The 18,873-nt window shown below is 40.4% G+C and overlaps 1 protein-coding gene and 1 long non-coding RNA gene across 14 annotated transcripts in view; one reads left to right on the top strand and one right to left on the bottom strand.

Moving 5' to 3' along the window:
- Nucleotides 1-18,873, bottom strand: part of LOC148401080 (uncharacterized) — a 154,735-nt gene that overhangs the window by 24,630 nt on the left and 111,232 nt on the right. The window lies entirely within an intron of this gene.
- pcdh9 (protocadherin 9) overlaps nt 18,317-18,873 on the top strand; it is a 104,255-nt gene continuing 103,698 nt past the window's right edge. For all 10 annotated transcript variants that reach the window (XM_088371339.1, XM_088371337.1, XM_088371338.1 and 7 more), the window contains exon 1: nt 18,317-18,733. The gene's annotated coding sequence lies outside the window, so the exon portion shown is untranslated. The remainder of the gene's footprint in view (nt 18,734-18,873) is intronic.

The raw sequence follows: 18,873 nt of genomic DNA, 5'->3' as shown, positions 1-18,873 counted from the left end.
TTCACAGCATCATGCCCACTTTGACATTGAAGCATTTTTTAAGCACAAAAAAATGCATTCAAAGCAGAATCGCCGCCTCACAGGAGAAAGTTTGCAAAAACATATTTGAAGAGAATAAAATGCCTTTGTATTATTTCCGCTGTGGGTGATAGGATGGAAAATAGAATTTGCGATTGCTTCAGAAATGGACAATGCTGACAAATGCTATCAGAAAGCTCAAATTCATTGCAATAAGGGAAATAGAGGTGTGAAGGTAGACAGACTCAGTCCTTCCCCACATTTATGCTGATGGTATACCATACACATTTTTGGTACCGCCTTCCCATTTGAAATTAGCTCATAAATATATAAAGTAGTTGAACAAAAACTTTTTTTGCAATATAATTTGAAAATATAAATACTATCTTTAATCACCTGGCTTAACACAATTTACTGAGATTGCTTTTTATTTTAATGCACAAAGTGTTTTGGTGTGGGTGTGCGTGTATGTGTGTGAAACTCGTTTGGATGGAGTTGATGAATGTTGCAGTAAATTCCACTTTTTCATTTAATGCTTCAGTTCCTTAAGCAAGTCACTCGCTAGGAGAATTTGGGCACATTTTGCTCCTGTGCTCACATTCCAAGACATCGTATGTAAATTCTTGATTTGTGTTTGTGTTATATATATAAAAAAAAGCATCGATAGAGGCGCCCAAAAGCATCTAGGAGCCTTTCAGAATTTTGATTTGTGCCAAATGCAGTCAATTGAATAGAGTGCCATCGGAAAAGTCTGTCGGCGGATGTCTGGCCATGTTTTCTTGGTGTATACTTTCCTCCTATGGACAAAAACAACTTTAGTCTATAAATATTTGTCTTTCATCATGCGCCGGGCCTATGATTGAGTGGCGACGTGTCAATGTCATCCAGGATTGACTGCAGTCCTCCAAAGGATAACTGCTACAGCTAATGGATGGAGGGAGGGTGGACATGCAGTCAATGACAAAAAGTGACAAATGTCCCCAACAGCCCATGAAAGCTAAACTGTCGTGTATCAGAACTCTTGTGGCGGACCAACATTTTTTTTTCGTTGTTGATGTTTTTATTTATTTATTTTTTCTCCCATTTTTCACACTAGCTTATTTCTAGGGGATATGTTCAAATTAATTTTGATTGTTTCCCTCTCGCCATCTGTGAGTACGACATACTTATATGACCAGAAATAAGGAAGAGGAGGTGATGGCAAAAGATGAATCACCTTGAAATCAAGCCAAGTCTGTTAATGACTTTGTGGCTGCATGCTTGAAGAAAGGACTTCATCATGTGAAGTCTATTCTTAGACGTGTGTCTTCACATTCTGAGTCCATTATACATTTGTTAAAACTTGAAATGATCAAAGTTGGATCTCAACGTTTTTATTCTCATGTTAATTAAGATGATTCTTTTGCTTGATTTGTTTTGATTCCAATTTATTTACTAGCAGGCTAATTTATTATCATTTAAAGAGTTGTCTATACCCTAATCTAAGATGAAATTGTTTTGTACTGTTTTGAACTACCCAGTTAACACTTTCTGATGTATTCCCCAGAAATAGCTATGTGACACATTTTTCGAGTCAAAGTGATGAAGTTAGATGGCTTCCTGAATGTTCAATTATTTGACAATATTAGGAAGGAAATTGCAATAGAACTCTTAGCTTTCACCATATTTTGAGTTAGTTATTTCTGAAAATATGTACCGCGTTGCAGATGATTGGAAGGCATCTTATGAGAAAATACAATTGACAGCACACATTTCGTCTGTCGAACACACGATGCGCAACTCCGGGGTATGAGTGGATGTAATTACATAGTGTATAATGTGCTCTCTATGTCGACAGTGCTTTTTTTTTTTTAATGGAAAATGAAGAAAGAAAAAAAACCACCGTGCTCATAAAATATTAAATGTACTCTGTTGTTGATATTACTCAGTTTTCCAGAGACAATATTAAAGCGTCCATGAAAAGAGGCGCATACCGTTTGAAGACTGCAGATGATTTGACCACGGTTGCTAATTTTCCTATTAATGGCTCTCGCAGCCTGCGCAAATGTTCTGATCTGTCATCATTTATCATAATCAATTTTGCGGGGCCTCCCATTGACCTCGTCATCTGGTCTACCTGCTGCAGCCCTTTGGTATTTTTTATTTTTTTTCCATCTCATTAATTTAACAAATTTCAACAGTGTGCACTCTTTACATGTTTCATTTCTTTGGGCATTATTTCAGTTTTTTTGTCTTTAAGTTTCACGCAGGCTTAGTAGACAATGCAAGGTTAATGACTTGGGCACCCAGCTATTTTCTCACGGCTTCGCAGATGCGTATTCAACTGCTCGCATTTTTTCTACACACATTAGTGAGGTATTTAAGTAGGAGTTAAAAAAAAAGAAAGAAAGAATAATGGAATGAAAGGAAAATCGACACACAATTGTGCTTGATGCCGTTGCTGGCAAGTCTACAACATCTAAGCAACAGGGGTGGTGCAAAAATTGATTAATCACCCGTGAGCAATACAATACGCCTGCAATCAATCTAGCCATGAAAAGACCAACCTAGATTTTGTCTAAATGAATACTTCTGGTTAGGTGTTTGTTTTTAAATCCGCTCTAATACAGGAAGTCATGATTATTTTATTTTTATTGAAGGGGAATTAAATTTTCATTCTGCTGTGTATTCTGTGTTCCGTGCAAGGACAGATGTGAGAACATGATGGGCCGAGTTCTGGTTTGCTTGTAAGGGCACCTTGACAAAAGTCAGGATGCAGACTAGCATGACTCAGATTTGATTTTTTTTTTTTTTTGGCTCTAGGTCTCAAAACTGTGACCATCCAGTTCCAAAAATATAAAACTAAAGTGGTTTAAAAAGGTGCACAAGGTAATACAAGTAAACAAAAAGAAAGAGCAAAGCACAGTAATGTTAAAGTTTCAACCAATCCACGTTGGACAGCAGGGTCCAAAATCATCCAAGCACAAGGACAAAATGCAGAATGGAACAAAAGGACTTCAGTGAACCACATTGAGGCAGCAGGTGTGCGAGTGCAACAGGTCCATATAAGTGGGTGTGGCAGGTGTGAAGGTGGGAGGAGGCTGACAGGTGCAGACTGACTGAACAGATGCAAGCGTGAGTGGGACGGGGCACCGCAAGAAGCCGCTTCTAAAGAGTCCATGACATTAACTTTTTACACAGAAGCACCGCGTTTGAGGCAGATAAATATATAAAAATGGCACCGGGGAATTGCTATGTGGAGGACACCGATGTAAATCTATTTGACTAGATTGATTGTTGCAAAAAATAGTCACAAAGTTATACTTGGATTCACAAGAGGCAACATTGATTTTCTCAATACCTGACTTTAATCAGGTAAACTTGTCATAGTCAAGCTGTTTTCTACGCGGTGAAAAATCGGAACACTTTTCCAATCAAAGCAAATTGGACCATAACAATCTGTGCTCCTCAGCGCAAGTTTGGGCTGCAAGTGCAAGCAGCTGATAGAACATTTGCAAGAGAAGCAAAACAACATGTTCGTGTGTAGATGTCATGATCTTTCAAATACTGTTAGTCATGCTAGCAATTTGTATTGAGCTATATTTAGAATGGTGCATTAGTTCAACCAGTGAAGGACTCAACGTGCCACCATGATAGCAAACGATTAAACGTTATGTATTTTTTATTTTGTTTATTTTTTGTTTTGTTTACTTCCAAGGTATCGACATGGCCTCCTTGTGTCATCACCTAGCATTTATCAAACAGGCCGATTAAAAAGACGCCAGCGAAGGCTTTTGTGATTTCAAGACATGCGATCCAAATCCACCTAATTTGTTAAATTGTCACCGAACAAAATCCGTAATGCGTAAAGGTTGTACATTACAAAGCGTGTAATTCCTCTGGATATCTCACATACATGTGACAGACACAAATAGCATATTTCTCTTATTCATAAGTAAACAAGCCCAATCTATTGATTTTCAAAGCAAGCTGCTTGATTATGTCTTCATTTTTTTAAGCGTGGTTGATTTTTAAATGAGGTTAGGGAATTTGAGATGCAACGGCTAGCGTTACGCTTGTCAAGGTTGCTTGCATGCGCACATCGCATATTTTGCGGGCTGCGCTTAATGTGGCAAATGGCTTTTGATGCACATTTGGATTTACATAACATCGGAGGAGGGCTGCGGTAAAGGATTCCCTTAGCACCAAAGGACATGGAAGATACTGCGGCGTATTAATGACTGCCTCTTCTCGCCGGCAAAGAATCAAACAGAAATTTCAAGCAGGACACACAGAGGGTGAGGCAGGGCAGGGAGATGAGACAGATTTCAGCATCACACACAGCCAGACGTCGTGGATTGCTGCTTGTAGAACTTCAGGACCGTCCTATCCTCGGCTAGGCTGCTCTTCGCTTCTTCTCACACAAGCTTGTGGACAAACAGATGCTACATCTTGTCTTTTTCAATAAAACATCCCGAGCATTCAGCCTGTGCATACGCTGGGATTTGTGTGTCATTATTGGGTCACGGACAAAGGCAGAGCCAGCGCAGAATCACTCCGAGGATCAATAGGACATGTTTACATATTCCCTCTTTTCAAGTTCTAGCAGCACAAAGCCGCATCATTTACTCAGACTGAATTAGCTGGCAAGATAAGGGGCCAATGTGTTTTCTATGTGCTTAGACATTTGAAACACTGGGCTGATTTATTTAGATTGTCCCCATTAATATCAAATCTAAGTAATGAGGCGTGATGATCATGTGTACTTGCTGCAATAATGATGAGAATCACACAATAATAAAGAGGCGGCTCTCAGAGAGCGAGAGAGAGAGAGAGAGAGATAAGGCTCAGCTTGCTTTCCAGGCACAGTGGCACTAGCTTGAACAATTACAGTACCTGTGAGCATTCCTTGCTTCCGTTGCGCTGTAAATCAGTTGCAGCGGAGAGGAAAATCTCACAACAAAATAGCACCCGCCGGAGCTTGGCTAACTCCAACTTTGCACATTTTATGATAATGATGAAGTGTATCTCTGCAGCAAACATAAACCAGACAGCAACGGCATTGCAGCTGTTCGGATCGGGCAGTGCGTCAAAGAGAAGTAAACGTGCGAGGCATGAGAGCTTTGCATGCCTCTTTGTCTTCATATACTCACTGGACAAAACATTAGGTACACCTTCCATACCAGGGGTGTCAAGCTTATTTTTGTCAACCCCAAAAAATTTATGAACGCCTCATATTATATATAGTATAAGCTAGTGGAAACTTTTCAAGTATTTCAAAAATATATTTATTTTTAAAGTGAAGACATTTGCAATTTTAGTAATGGCGTGTAAATCTGATGCACAATTTGTCTTCACGGGTCACAAAAAAATGATGTGACGGGCCGTATCTGGCCCCCGGGCCTTAAGTTTGACACCTGTGTCCTATACAAAATCTGTAAAATATGCCTTCACGAAGAATCATTATCATATTTGGCAATGTTTGTAATCTTAACCGTACACGCTTATTATATTAATTTCAATTTGACAACTATTCGATTCCATTGGTCCACTCAAGTGCTGCTTTTCTATAGTAGGTATAGCATTTCTTTTTTTGGTAATGTACAACTGTCGTCCATCCATTCAATGGTAAATAGAATCTTAGAACGTTTACTTATTCACTGCCAAATGTCCATTGGGATGGCATGAATGAGTTCAAGGGTGCATTGAAGTGATCTGTTGTGCTGTCGTCTATTTTTGTTATTTCCTTAACACAATGTGACCTCTTATGAAAAGAAACAGAAATGAACAGCCGTAGGCTATGTTTAAAATTTACATTGATTGTAATGGTCAACAATTCCTCATTGACCTCTTTGACCACCGACTGGAATGGTCTAGCAGCTGTATTTTTCTTCTTCTTTTTTTTTTTTATCTGGCCCGGTGACAGAAATGTTACGGCTTTGGCTGCCACTGTGATTTGATGCTTTATTCAGCTTTGGGCCCACCGTTCCTTTGTGACTGATGAGGACTTGACACTGGTCACAGCTCCGTAACCAGCGAGCCTCTTGACGTTCCATCATGAATTTCAAGCCATTTCGTTCGTGATGCACCCTCTTGCTAGGCTCATAGCATGGCGGGTTTCATATCCTTCCCATTTCTGCTCATTTCTTCAAGAACATGAATAGCTTAACGGCAATTTTATCTTGATTACATTTTGACAGTAAAAAGCAGCACTTAACAAAGGTCTTCAGGTGGCGAGCTTACCAGTGCAAGTTAAGTGTCTGAATTTGAGAGAATTTATTAATTCAAAACTATATTCGTGGAACTATTCTCTCGACTGAAATATAAAAGGTAGGGAATCATTTTACACCACATCCTCCAATTAGTTTTCCTCCTTGGTGCAGTCGGTATCATAAAGTCATGAACTTCAGTTCGGCTGTACTGTACTGTATGTTCTTGTACCAAACAGACGCTGGCAAAGTTCCTCTGAAGCACTTCAAAATCCAACCGATCCAAATGAAAATAATCCACCAGGTTCAACCATAAGCATTATAATTGGAACATTAACTACGTGCAGTGTGAATTGTACTTATGAGACCGGTGACACTTTACACATTACAATGGTTGCCTAGATGTGACCAACCCACGTTTTTTTGAGAAACAAACCGTCACTCATTGATTCAGAATGTCCCTGCTAAAAGTGAAACCCAAACGCAGTACACGCCAGACAGTTCTGGAAGAAAAACAGGCGAGATGGAAGACATGGGGACACACAAAAGTAGGAATGGTGAGCCCACTTATGCTCGAGTAGCACAGGCTGTGAGATGGAGCATTTTGTTAAGAAAGGTCCAAAAGGTACTCAGGGCGACGGGGGTGGACGGATTTAAAGGTGAGGAAAAGAAGTTGGCTGGGGATTTTTGAAGCCAATGAAGATAATGATGTTTTTTTTTATAGTAATTGTATCGCATTTTGGCTAAATGTTGACCTACTAATCAAAAACCACCTATTTGCATTTTTGAAAATAAAAAATATATAAGGACCAATCAGACCGCAAATGAATGAATAAATATTTGGATGTATGTGCTCTTTATCATTTTTGTGTCTGTCTTTTTGCATGTCAGCCCTGGGCAATTGTGCTGGTCGCTTCTGTTTTCGGAATAAATATTAATGAAAACAAGTCTCTTGTATGTTATTTATCTCTCACTTGAAATGAATATATCCCTCAAATGTTTCGGTATATCATATTTTAATGATCATAAAGTTTGTCTTACAATTATAGAATCATGAAGATCCCTATAACATAATCTATTTTTTTCTTTTGGGCTCAGCATGCAGGTGTCACTACAAATGTTAAGACGACATGCGATCTGCTTGGTGGGCTTTGATGAAGCACTCTCAGTATCTTGTCAGTCAATAGCCCTCTGCTGTGCTTTTCTGAGCATGCCTTCCTTGGGATGCCACTTAGACTTGTTTTTTTTATTTTTATTCTCCCCTCTGTGTACTACTGTCAACTAAACGGTATCGTGGCATGAGCAATCGCTCAGGAGGAGGCTTAGTGAACATCAGGCACGGAGCCCATGCTGGAAAAAAAAAATCGTTCTATTAATTAATGGTGCAATTAAAGTTTTGTCATTGACATGCCACTCGCTGACAGGGATGGATGGGGCTCTCGGTCCTACACAAGACACGAGCGCATCGATAATGAATGGCAGCTATTAGCAGCAGGTTTGTGCGGTGATGGGGCCACCTGCAAGGGCTTGGCTTCCCCACCTCGCCATGTTCCCGTTCCTTCCCAAGCCCTTTATCTGTTGCCAACACTTTGCTTTCTTAAGCTTACTCTTCATTTAGCATGCTCCTAATTTCACTCTGCTTCTCATTTATGCCGGTAAAAGCTCAACCCCGCTGCTCTAAATGGTTAAAATTAATGTTGGCTAATTCAAGCAGAAAATTGTTTTCCCAGAATATTTTTTGTTGTTATTGTCACCCTACTTTGCATTCCTTACTTAATTCAAATGGCTGTAAAGCGCCTCATTGTGTTGAGGAACGCTCCGTGTGACTTTACGACAAGAGTTAAATTGGATTTGAGCCAGCCAGGAATATAAATTATCGGCAGGCTCATTCAGGTGTCCTGTGAGCAAAAGTCTAAAAGAAAGAAGCAAGATATAAAAGTGATTTTTTTTCCCCCAATGCATATTATGTTGTTGCTCATAAGCACGATGGGAGCTTAAAAATCAACATCAGTGGTTCAGCTTTTAATTATTAAAGCCAAAAGGATGCCATGTAATATTAAAATATCTTCAGGCAATCCACACTTGTGGTGTAGGAAGATGGTGCAGGGAGATTGTCAGTAAATGTAAAAAAAAATAAAAAGGTCGGATTGAATGGTGTTGGAGATTGACATCATGATCACAAATATCAACCAAAGCAGCCTTGAAATGTTTACATTCCTTAACAAATGCTGAGAGTGTGCATTCACACTCGTTTTATTGCCGTGTGATGTTTTCTGTTCTGCGCTGCATGAGCTGCATTCGCAAGATTATGCAAACACAGCAGTAACAACTGCAACTACATTTCAAGATGATTCCGTTCTATCCAACCAAACATGCTATCAAATATATTTTGTAACATTTAATAAAGAATAGCGAATTTCATGACTTTTGAATTTGAAATTACTTTGCGTTGTTCCGGCGAGATTATTTCACAAGTATTTGACAATAGGACACGAATATACTTAATATACTTGTTATTGTCTTAATGACAAATGTTGACAAAAACAAACAATATAGCTTTTTAGTCTCCAGGGAAGAGAGAGACAATTCGTGTTGTTCGATAGTCATTTTAGCTCTTATTGCCTGGTCTTGCAGAAAATTGGCCAATATCTGAAATTAATCATCTCATCTCGGTATCATCAGCAGTGGAACAGACACTCAGCGACACTAAGATTAAATCTTAACACATTGCAGCGCTGTTGATTTTCTTACGGCGGGCTGGCCGAGAAACTTGCATGTTGTATATATGTCCTGTTTGTCAACGCGCACAAACCGGAATGTTTTATGCTTACTGAGACAAGGTTACCTCCTGTTTTGGATTCATGACAAGTTCAGATGCTCTCCGACCTTTTCGCAGCATTTTATTCCGCTCAAATATACAATTTGCTCCATTGCCTCATGCGATGACTGATACAAGCTGCAGAAAAGCTTTTAACCCTTTTAGGAAGTCAAAGCTAACCTATACAATTTTTTGGGGGCAAGCTGACTGGTTTTTGCTTGGAAAGAAAAATACTTTATGGACTGCTGCAATGGCTGAGTATTTTCAGGGTTGTCTTATTTTACGACGATTGCTTCTTCTTCCCTGTAAATCACTGAGAATGTTTACATTTCAGCTAAAATATTTCCTGAGCAGTGTGTGATTTTTTTTTTCACGTTGCTTTCACTTATATAGGTGTCAAAGTCGAGGCCCGGGAGCCAGATACGGCCCGCCACATCAATTTATGTGGCCTGCGAACACAAATTGTGCATCGACTTCGTGTCAATACTAAGATTACACTTTTAAAAAATAGAAAAATTGCATTTATTTAGTTTTTACTACTCTCTGATTTTAAGGCTAATTATTCATAAGTTTGTTGTGTAGCCTATACTGTATACAATAAAAGGCTTTGACAGTCATAATGGTCCTCCTAAGAAAACTATGACTGATGCGGCTCGTGACAAAAATTAGTTTGGCACCCTTGCTGTAGTAGATTGTATTTGAATTTCAGTTGTTTTTTAGTGGAAATGTAAATAATATATACAGTATAAAAAATAGAATATACAGAATCGCAATCCAATTTCATGTGATTTGTGATCAATACAGCGTTCAATGACTTAGCAACTAGGCATCAAGGCGCGTTGTACACAATGCTAAAGCTGTTCAAAGTTTAATCACTCTGTTGGGGGTGCGAGAAGCAGTGGATGAAGCGGAATGCGGAAAGCGAATGAAGACGGGGGGGCTGCAAAACGCTGAAATGTGAGAGAAGCTCTATCAGTCTGATCAGTCATCCGTTCCCCTCCAATCTCCTGATAGAGCAGGTAGCGCAGAAGGTGAAACGATGTGTATCAAAACCTCATGAAGATCGATGGCTTCCTTCTGTCAGCTCTGAGTGAGACAAAAGAGAATGAGCTTGTGGACTCGATATATTTATTTATATATTTATAGATTGACGATCTAAATCGACACAAAAATGGAAGCTGCGGTGAAACGCGGGAAATTGACTGCTATTAAAAGTACAAGGCCAAAGGAGTTTTTTTTTTTTTTTCACACCCTCCCCCCCTGCCAGCCCTATTAACATTGTGTCAGGGAAAGGGTGGTAAATAAGTCTCAGAGAAATGATAGAGGGATATAATCAGTATCTGCGGAATCTCCAGCCAGGTGTGTTTATGTGCACAGCGATGAGGCAAACAGCGCAGCGACAGGTGATAGCGGCTTTAAGAGCTTAGCGGGCCTTCAGATGGGCAGGTCACGGATTGGCATAACAAACACACTTGGGCGAAAAGTGAGACACCATTTCCATTTTGATTCCAACCCTGCAATAATGCCACATTTACTCAGGCATATAGTCTCTATTTTTTATTATAAAATTGCTGTCGTAATGAATTTTAGATTCAATCAAAGCTGCTTGTCACAATGTTGTATTTGTGTGAGAGTTATTCCTCGATCACTGACTGCCTGCCAACAGATGTTGATCACTGCATTCCCATATTTCCAAACTGTTTATTTTCTCGCAGGGATGGCACCTCTCTAATGTGTTTCAAGTTATCAACAAGGCGAGTCGCACGCTGTGAGTCGGCTGACAGAACACAACATCCAATCAGTGGCTGATGGTAAAATGATAGCAACGCTCTCATTGGCCGAATCAGAACATACAGATATTTTTTTCGTACCTCCCCGGGATGAAATTTAATGCTGTAAAATTCCCTCAAACTGCAGAAATATAAACTTAACATTTATAAAAATGACCGGAAGCGTTTCACTGTAGTTTAGTCAGTATGAAGCTCAATTTGTACATGTATGAAATGACTTGTGGAAAATGCATTTGAAAAGAGGAGGAACATTTTGCAAGAAAGAAAGCTTGCAGTCATTCTGGCAGCATCCTGCCTGTGAATGAGGCTGCCAATTCTAATGCGTGTGATTTAAGCACAAGGGGCTTTTGTTGTTTGTGTGGCAACTGGAGGTCTGCCCGTTAAGGGCCTTGCTACTTTTTGTGTTGCTACGCATGCTGTTCATTAACTCTTTTCTTCATTCCAGCGTTTAAACCTTAACCTCAAAACCATAACCGCTGTCACACCACACATCCAAAATAATTAAATTGTATTTCTTTATTTTTGCTGTAGACATTGGTTTGATATAAAAAGATAAATAAGACACAAGAGATCAACATAACTGACATCTGCATCTAATCGTCAAAAAGACAGCACGTATTTTGCAATGAATGAGTTTTTAGCTTAGCGCTAAGAATATCACAGATTGACAAATATTGGAGTGAGTAAGAATTCAGTGACAAATCCTCAACTGGCAACAACTGTGAACCACTGACATCCCCAAACATTTTGCTTTTGTGAACATTCCCAGGCAGTCTCTTTCATTGACCGTTTATTTTGGGAGGTTACTCCTGTCAGTCTCCTCTCAGCCAGGTACGGAGATTAACTCAACAAGTCTGAAATCCTCCGTTTCTTTCTGTAAGTGAACTCCCTTAGTGTTTTGCTAGCCTGTTGCCACTTGATAACAGATAAAATGTTTCTGTAGACTTTTGAGTTAATGTTACCGCTGCCGTTGTGTCTTACCTGAATGATAATTTATGAGCTTGAAGAAGCCATGCATCGACATCACTACCTGATTTGCACAAATGATCTTAAATGTTTGAGATTTTGAACATATTTGTTGAAGATTTAGCAATTTCAAACATTTTGACGACTAAGGATATTTTCTGTATTTTCCCGGAATGGCAGGTCTACATCGGGGTTGGGTGATCTGCGTAAATGCTCTCCACCCCTCGACGTCCTAGCGCCTCATTGCTGTTTGACGACCTCAAATGACCTCGTCAACCCGCAATGAATACGTTTTGGAGAGTGACGCATCCGACATTTTGGCCAATTTTCAAGCTCCTTCCACAGACTAAATGCCTAAGCAATGCATTCCTGCTGCGGAATAAGTAATTACGGATAAGAACGGTGGCAAAATCATCACGCCAATCGCTAGATCCCTTTCAAATATACCGTATGGGTTTGTAGCAATCAAGGAATGAACCAAAAAAGAGTTTTAACACCACAGCAACGTCAGTTCAAGATCAGTTGAACTGTTAGTCATATCCGATGGTGATAGAAATATGCCGAGTCATTCATTTTCTCAACTTTGTTGGAAATGGCGTTCAAGAACGTCTATCGTAAAATCATTTCATATCAGCTACAGTGTGTTGCAGGAATGCAGACATATCGTCGCATAATGTGCCAGCAGAGGTTCTTCTGCGGACCAACCTGTCAAGGTTTGGTTGTTTGTTTATAACGCAACAATGATCCCACAAGCGACATTTGATCATCTTCAACAAATACATTTACCTCCGCAAGGATTGATTTCACTCTCTGCGTCAACCTGCAATGTCCTACAGACAAGGAGGGAGGATATTTTTCTGCTCAATAATATAGTGCACCACATCACAACAAGGATCTGAGAGCAAACACTTCTCTCGCTCAAAATTGCGATCAAAATAAAGCCCAAGCAATTCCAACAACAATCTAATTTCATGGTGTGTTGTGTTTAACCTCTCAACATGTTTGACCTGTTATGGAAAAAAAATTCAAATTTAATTTGTGGCGGAGCGATCCAAAACACCACACATAGAGTCACAGAGTTAAGCCTTCGATAGATGAAAAATCACAGCTGGGGCACAGGAGTGTGATTTGTTGGAAAAGCCGTGTATGGTTAAGGGGCTTTATGCTGATCTCCACTCAAACACAAACAATGGTGCGGCTCCTACCCTCACGCTAGTGTGTTTAATTACGCCGCCGAGTCCCATAGTTACACTCTGCACTCACATTTCATGCAAATGCAACAAAGAAAATATACTAGCATCCATTTTATCCTTTCTTGTCACGTTTTCAGTTGTACCTATCGCACATCTGGAATTGAATGCATTCGGCTTTTGCTGCATGGGGTTGAGATTAGGGTTGAAAAAATGCAGACTGCAGCGGTGAAAAAAAAAATCTTAGAATAGTGACAACCGGTGGCAGGCAAAAAAACATATCTGACTGAATAGCTACTGTTGCGAGATGCTTACATTGCTGACAGCTGGAGAGAGACACAGAGAGACGACCACAGGGAGGCCAAACAGGAGACAGCAGAACTGTGCCAAAGGGACTCTGGTTATCCATCGGCTAAGGTGTTTGTTTGTCTCAATCACGTTCAGTGGATCTTTCAATAAATGATGGCCCGTGCTATCAATGTACTGATGAGTCACCCCATTGGATTCAATCTCAACATCCGGAGCAAGCTCGGCCTGAAGTTATCCCCGTGATGCAACCTGCTGAAAGGGACTCAGACCGTCACATTAACTCCCAACACAAGAAAATCCTGGTTTTAAGGTACAATTGTTTCCCATGCACCCCGCAAAAAAAAATTTGAAGGAAAGCACTGGGATGAGTCGTCTTAAGTGGCTTCTGCCCATGGCATGGCGCTAATGTTGCAATATAATTAGAGGGTGGCCTACTGAAGATGGTCTCCTCTCTCTTCACCCTGCCAATGTGCCATCGGCTTCAAAAGCTCTCCCCAAGAAATGGAGCCTCTCTAGAACATGTTTCATGTGCTGCTCCTCGAGAGTATTTTTCTTATTGTATCCAGTCAAGTGCCTGAATTTTCTTCCACATAAAGGATAATGATGTCAATATATAACTTTGCATTAGTTAACAAACTCACATTCTTAAAGGAGATATACTACCGTGTCAACAAATACGATTGTTTACTTCCTTTTTTTATTTTTATCGTGACGATAATGATCTACTATTTATATCACGTTAGCTTAGAGATGACTCAAGCTAGATCATGAAGTCAGATCATCAGAAACTACAAAAACAAACATACCTGCCCACCTGCTCAGGTTGAGGATGCGTGTTTTACTTACAATAACTGTCTCGGATGAGACATGATACAGCTGAACAAGCAGCAGTAATCAGCTTCTTATCAAGGTGAGTGAATAATTTCAACGGTCCTGTCAGGAACCCTTGTGTTATTTACCGTTGATCATTTAGCCGTGACAGTGTTGGCAGATACAACGGCAAAAGGAAGGAAGCCATATCAATGCCTCAATGCACCTGTCATGATCAGAATTGATCATTAGACAACATGACAGGACCTCAATGTGCCAGCAATGCTTGATGGACTTTTGCATAACATACGCGCTTGCAACTTTTATCACACAGACAAAGGTGCTGTACGTGACTTTGCGAAAGAAAATGTAATAACTCGGGCTGTCTATCTATTTAAAATACCTTGTAATATTACTAGATAACAGAAAATAGTCATTTGCCTATTGCACAAAAGACCCCATCATTGTCAGGCAACACAAACAGGAAAATATTGATTGCTTCTGGCAGCCTGCAGGTGTACTGTAAAGCTCTCCTGGCACATTTTATTTTTTTTTAGCTATTATTGCAATGCCAAAGATTGTGACTTTCTAAAGTGAGCTGACAAGAATAATAACAAAGTTACTTTTTTGTAGGGGAGATTCAATTGCACTATTGTACACTGGCATAGTATGAAATTAATACCTGGATGTGTCATTGTAAAAATAAAAAAATGACAAAATAAAAATTAAAGGATAGCTACTATCCATACACAGTGGGACCAAACATCTTTTTGGTCAACAGTTGGTGATTTTTTTTTCTCTGGAAGTCACACAACGTTGGCAAAAAGAGCCTCAATTAGCAAGGAGAAGACTCTCATTAGGAAAGCATCACAGTTCCATGTCCCTGTAAATCCCTGTGGTGCACTCTCGCATAATAAAATGCAGACCTGCACACCCGTGTTTTCCGGCCTAAGACAACTTAACCTGCTGCAACTCTTTAAAGACAGGATGTACAACATTGTTAGTGTCCATCTGCGGCCAGTTGGGAATGGGCTGTCTTATCTGCATGCACGGTGTGATTGACTGGTGGACTAAGCCTGGGTACTGTCTGCTTTACGTATATAATAATAATAATAATAATAATAATTAATAAATTGTTATTTCATTAATAAAGTAATTAATAAATATATTAATAATCTTTATATATATATAATTTTTTGCATCATCTTGAAAACTCTTGTAGCTATTTATCAATCAGTCCCTGAGCATTATGCAGACAAAAAAAAAAAAAAAAGAAGCAAGATCCGTATCTTTAAGTTTTACAAGATATGCACAAGGTCAGACTGCAGAGCAGACTGTTCTTGTAGCAGAATTTTCTTTCAGCCGCTCCAGCAGTCTTTGAGTTTTCTATCTAAACATGTGGCTCCTTGCTTGCATTTCACTAAGCAAGGCGAATAAAAAGAAATGCTTGACCTTTTTCAGCGCATAGTCTGGAACATCATGTCGAATCCAAAGATATGGCAAGGCGAGCCTTCTGAATAATTATTTTTCCAAGATTACACCAATATGGGACTAAGAGTATCAAATTCAAATGTTCACCGTTAGTGTTAATTTACTCTCCAGGTTCTCTTAGACAAATTACACACTTTTAGGCCATGCCAATAATCCAAATGCATCGTAGTAACCAATGACAAAAAAAGAAAATCACTGTAAGACTTGGAAGTCTTTATAAATGAAGTAACAAACTGTAATTATAATTCAAGCATCAACTAAGTGGATTTAGGCTACTACAGTGTAAAGTAAACTTTCAAATCAGCGCAATGCCTGATTGGTATTCAGGATCTACCCCATGTGCGATGCCAATTATCCACTGGGTCATTACCGCTCTTGTGAGAGGGCTTAAAGGCAAAAGGGTGAGATTTTCATCAGCAGCTGCGGCGACTCTTTGCTACTTTGGCACAGAAGAATCGAGTCTGCTACGATTGTTGTGTTACAACGGAGGATTCACAGAAAATCGACGTAATCGTTTCAAAGTAAATCATGTCATTTCATTCCTGTCAGGGAAACAAAACCTTTGAAAGAACTATTGAACAACTGAAATCTAATATGTTCTAATAACAAGAACAATAAATAATTTTCCAAGTACATATGATTATATAAAAATGCTTTGTTTGCACGCAATCAATTAGAAAGTCGGGCCACCGGCTGTTAGCATTTTCTAGGGCAGCAGCTCCAAAGACCTTTATTGTGAAAATACATTAATTACCGCCTTGACCTTTTGCTTTTATGAGCATGAAAGCGAAGCATGTTTGTTTCCCTGTATTATTCATGCGGCCAATTCAACAGCATGAGAAAGTCAATAAATCAGTGTGAGAATCAAATGAAGGTGAGCGCTGTGATTGACTGTATTGGCGTACGGGGAATTTGAAGACCTCGGCTTTGGACGCTTCCCTTAGGCTCTGTCTAGAGTGTGAGGTTGTAGGAGGTGCACCTCGCCTCCTAGAACATATATTAGCATACTACATTATTCATCACCTGTCAAGCGCTTGACTGGCAGCAACATTAGCTGTAGCCAGTTCAGCCCACTAAATAGGGAGATAACAAACCTGAGCAACACTATATTTGGCGTGAGAAGCTCTCGGGACCATCAGGTCATGTGAAAGATAATCTCTTTTGAAAGCTGCGGTGATAAAGACTGCTGAGCCTGTTTTTAACGCTTTCTTTGCGCGATTAATAGAAGTAGGCTAATTTAAACAAGCTACTGCAATCATTAATGGCTGGATCCAGATATTCATTGAAGCGTGCCCTGGAAAGAAAGTCTTTGACGAAAAGGAAATTGGACCTTCTAAGGCACACGCGAGACAACGTGACATCTCCAAAGTCAGAAACGAGCGTCTCAACATGTTTACATTCATTGGCCTGCGTATTTGGTTGAGTAAGACTCGAAAATGAAATGATGGTTCCCCTCGGGTGCTTCCTGATTGAACATTGATGGAGGCAAAAAAAAGGTTCCTCGCCATTAGGTTTGAACTGCTGGCCTGTTATGAGAATTAACGTGGTTCATTGTGGTATTCTTTTGTACAATCATGCCCTTCTTTGCTTTGAAATGAAACCAGGTGCTTGTTGCTTTGAGATCCAAGCTGGCTGCCCAGTCCAAATATTTGGGGAAAACTCGCCTGAAGATGGCAGTGTTCACCATGCAAGCCCACTGCACGCTTGCTTTCTCCAGAAGCAACACAGAGAGAGAGCCGTGGATGATTTGGAGGCTACTGCATTGGAATTAAGTCATTATTGACAATGAAATAGGGACCTGTTCTGATAATTATCTGTCGTTACCTCGTGTCATTTCTGACGTGTAATTTGGGGGTTCTTCATATTAGCCACCCTTTGCTGAAATAAAACTTATCAAATGAATTTGCATTTGTGTGCAAACCCAATTAAATCACGTCATCCGTTATTGGAGAACATGTCATAAATTTAAATGGAAAAGAAATATAGGTTATATCCCGCAAAGGAGACGCTGTCCCTCCACACAGACGCACAACTGTCGGACTTTGACGAGTGGAATGACTGTCAAGGTTATGACTTGGAGACATTGCTGATGAGTGCCTGCAGGCTGCCAAGTGCAGAAGGACACAAAGCAAATATGCAGCTTGTGTAAACATGCTTAGACAACATCTTTCTCTTTTTGACTTTAATTAATCGTGACTATCAACCGCAGCTTTCATGCTTTAGCAAGTCATGGATCACGGTTGCATAGCACATTTTGGGGCAAAGTGAATCAGATTGGTGGCTTTGCAGCACATTCATTCCAATTAGAGTTTCCTCCCCGACAACCGCAGCAGCTTAACAGGTTGACTTTTCTTTTTGACTTTGACGCGCGTTTTGTGAATACCTGCAGCGTATATATACAGTGCGAGAACGATCGCTGTTTTATTTGAGCAATAATAAGCACAAGAGCTCCTTTGTCGTCATCGTCGTCATGACCACCCCACTCTCGCTTTTTGGGGGGTTATGGTGAAATGTCTCCGCAGCCTGCAGCATCTTCGCGGAGCATCCCACCGCGCAACCCTCGGATCCCGCAATAAGTGACGTTTCACCGGGCCAATCTTGTTCGTATTACGCGTGACGACGCAGCTGAAAAAGAGCCGGCTTGACCAATGAAGCTGGTTCGGCCGAATGAGTGGGCGTCTGTGTATTTCACCACCCCTCCCGTGGTTCGACCGAGGAGAGAGAGGGTTGGAGCAAGACATCCAGCCCGGAGAGCGAGAGCGCAAGGATGAGTGCAGGCGCGTAAAGGTTGCGCATTGGTGTGACATTGAACGCCTCTTGTTTGAATTTTTTGCAGCAACGAGGACAACACAATCGGACATTTTACACCTCTTTTTGCCTTCGTTACGTCTTTTTCGACTCATGGGCTTCATGCCAGGTTTGAGTGACAATGAACCCGCTTGGACTTGAAACATGAGGGAATAGAGTGGTTGGTCTTGCCTTCACCCCGCCGGCGCTGCTTCGCAGCTTTAAAGTGCATTTTTTATTTCCTTCCACGGGACGTAGACCGGGAGCCAAGCATTGATTTTGGGAGACGCTTTAATGGAAGACACCGCAAACCACTGACCACCTGGCTGCTGGAAGATGAGATGCTGATCACCGCAACAGCCGCAGGTAGGTCACGCGCTTAAATCCTTCCCATTAGTGAAGTTAAACTGGGGAGGAAATGCAAGAGGCACTCATGTTGTTTGTGCAACTCAAATGTTCATTTTTTGGGTTGTTTTCCCGGACCTAATTACCAATGCCAACGTAAG

This window comes from Syngnathus floridae, chromosome 3 (genome assembly GCF_059516105.1).
Source record: "Syngnathus floridae isolate MCC-2025c chromosome 3, RoL_Sflo_1.0, whole genome shotgun sequence".
Classification (NCBI taxonomy): Eukaryota; Metazoa; Chordata; class Actinopteri; order Syngnathiformes; family Syngnathidae; genus Syngnathus; species Syngnathus floridae.
The sequence above is the reverse complement of the archived record's forward strand: the minus strand, read 5'-3'. Positions and strand labels throughout refer to the sequence as shown.